The sequence below is a fragment of the Petaurus breviceps genome, unplaced genomic scaffold, assembly GCF_028583685.1.
Source record: "Petaurus breviceps papuanus isolate PSGF00001 unplaced genomic scaffold, PetGlider_PUasm1.0 175, whole genome shotgun sequence".
NCBI lineage: Eukaryota > Metazoa > Chordata > Mammalia > Diprotodontia > Petauridae > Petaurus > Petaurus breviceps.
The window spans coordinates 68,684,422-68,687,464 of record NW_027185764.1 but is presented as its reverse complement, the minus strand read 5'-3'; the positions used below and the strand labels follow the sequence as shown (position 1 = coordinate 68,687,464).

Below are 3,043 nucleotides of genomic sequence, written 5' to 3'. Positions count from 1 at the left end.
CAAGAAAGAAGTTAAGGAGGTAAATATAATTTTAGAAAAGTTAGATGTAGTAGACCTCTAGAGAAAAATGAATGGGGATAGAAAGGAATATACATTTTTCTCAGTGCTTCATGGCATCTACACAAAAATTGATCATGTACTGGGGAATAAAAGCCTCACAATCTAATACAGAAAGTCAGAAGTACTAAATGCATCCTTTTCAGATTATGATGCAATTACAATTATATGTAATAAAGGGTCATGGAAATATAGGCTAAAAATTAATTGGAAACTAAATAATCTAATTATAAAGAATGAGTGGGTCAAACAACAAATCATAGAAACAACCCATAACTTCATCCAAGAAAATGACAATAATGAGACAACATGCCAAAACTTATGCAGCCAAAACAGTTTCAAGGGAAAATTTTATATCTCTGAATGCTTACATGAATAAAATAGAGAAAGATGAGATCAATGAATTGAGCATGCAACTAAAAGAGCTAGAAAAAGAACAAATTAAACCCCCCAATTAAATACCAAATTAGAAACACTGAAAATTAAGGAGATATTAATAAATTAAAATTAAGAAAACTATTAAACTAATAAATGTAATTAAGAGCTGGTTTTAAGAAAGAACCATTAAAATAGATAAGCCTTTGGCTAATTTGATAAAAAAAAAGAAAGAAGAAAACCAAATTTACCAGTATCAAAAATGGAAAGAGTGCATTCACCACCAATGAACAGGAAACTAAATTAGGAATTATTTTGTACATGTATGCCAATAAATTTGACAATCTTAGTGAAATGGATGAATATTTACAAAAATATAAATTGCCCAGATTTACAGAAGAGGAAATAAAGTACTTAAATAACCCCATTTCAGAAAAAGAAATTGAACAACCCATTAACAAACTACCTAGGAAAAAATCTCCAAGGCCAGATGGTTTTACAAGCAAATTGGATAAAAAATTTAGAAAGAAGAAAGAAGTTAAGAATTCCCTTGAATTAGTGCCAGATGTGCTAGTTGGGAGAATGAAGAAGGTTATTAAGAGTAATGTCATAAGGACCCTGGTGTGCACAGATGTGTTGGACACAGACTGTCATTAAACAATCATGGTTGACTTCTAAATACTGGTAGCAAGATGATTTCTGATTTGTAAATCTCTTAAAGTAAATTATAGATAAATGAAAAAGGCCAGTAATTATACACTAAGATTAATAAACAGCACTTCAAAAATTAACTGAGTGTGGGTTTGGCTTTCCACTGTGTTTACAAGACAGGGTACCTGGCTTTTTTCTTTCCACATCTGGCTTGTAAAGCTGCTCTTGTGACCATTTCAAAAACCTTCCTCACACCGTCTTTGGTCTTTGCTGAATACTCCATATAAGCAAATGCACCAATATGATTTGCCATATCTCTGCCTTCTTCAGGTTTCACTGGCTCCTGCTTCATGTTGGCCAGCTCTCTTCTCATGTGCTCATCATTTTGAAGATCCTTCTTGTTCTCAACCAGGATAATGGGCACATTGTGACAGAAATGCTTCACCTCTGGGGTCCACTTCTCTGGGATGTTTTCTAAACTATCAGGGCTGTTTTCCATCCACTTAAGTATCTGCTATATAATTTTCAAACACTTTGGACACATAAACTTCAGGGAATTGGTCTTTGCTAAATACAATCAGCAAGCATGTCTTCCCACATGCACCATCATCAACTATAACCAACTTTTTTGGGATGGCAGCCATAGCTCAGGTGGTTCTTGAGTCCCTCTGCCTGGATGAAAACTTTAAACATTAATTCCAATGCTATGTAGATTATTTGGGAAAATAGGTGGAGTCCTACCAAATTCTTTTTATGAAACAAATATGATACCAATACCTAAACTGGTAAGAGTCAAAACAGAGAAAAAAAATTATAGACCAATTTCCCTAATGAATATAGATGCAAAATTTTAAAATAAAACATTGGCAAAAAGATCACAGTGCCTTATCACAAGAATAATACACTATTATCAGGTATGATCGGGCTTGACTAGTAATTCATGACTGGTTCAATATTAGGAAAACTGTCAACATAAATTGACCACATCAACAACAAAACTAATGGGAAAAAAGCTTTTGACAAAATGCAACATTTATTCTTATTGAAAACACTAGAGAGCATAGGAATAAATGGAATGTTCCTTAAAATGGTAAGTAGCATCTACCTAAAACCTTTAGCAAGCATTTTGTGTAATGGGTATAAGGTAGAAGCATTTCCAATGAGACTGAGAGTGAAACAAGGATGGCCATTGTCACTGCTGTTATTCAATATGGTACTAGAAACATTAGCTTTAGCAATAAGAGAAGAAAAACAAATTGAAGGAATTAGACTAGGCAAAGAAGAAAAAAAAGCTATCACTCTTTGCAGATGATATAATGATATACTTAGAGAATCCTAGAGAATCAAGTAAAAATCCACTTGAAAAAACAGCTTTAGCAAAGTTGCAGGATATAAAATAAGTCCACATAAATCATCAGTATTTCTGTGTGTTACTAAGAAAGTCCAAGAACAAGAGATAGAAAAAGAGATTCCATTTAAAGTTGCTGTAGACATTATAAAATATTTGGGAGTCTACCTGCCAAAACAAACCAAGGAACTATATGAATACAATTACAAAATACTATTCACATAAATAAAGCCAGATCTAAATAACTGGAAAAACACCAGCTGCTCATGGGTAGACTGAGCTAATATCATAAAATGACAATTTACCTAAATTAATTTACTTATTCAGTGTCATACCAATCTACCCAAAAATTATTTTATAGAGTTAGAAAAAGCAATAACAAAATTCATCTGAAAGAACAAAAAGTCTAGAATATCAAGGAAATTAATGACAAAAAAGTCTAGGGAAGTTGGTCTAGTCATACCCTTAAATTTTATTATAAAGCAGCAATCATCAAAACTATCTACTACTGGCTAAGAAATAGTGTGGTAAATCAGTGGAATGAGTTGGGTACACAAGACACAGTAGTCAATAACTATAGTAATCTATTGTTTGATAAACCAAAGACTCCAG

At 32.6% G+C, this 3,043-nt stretch overlaps 1 pseudogene; it reads right to left on the bottom strand.

Moving 5' to 3' along the window:
• Positions 1-959: 959 nt before the first annotated feature.
• On the bottom strand, positions 960-2,671 carry LOC138158952 (transforming protein RhoA pseudogene; annotated as a pseudogene).
• Between the last annotated feature and the right edge of the window lie 372 nt (positions 2,672-3,043).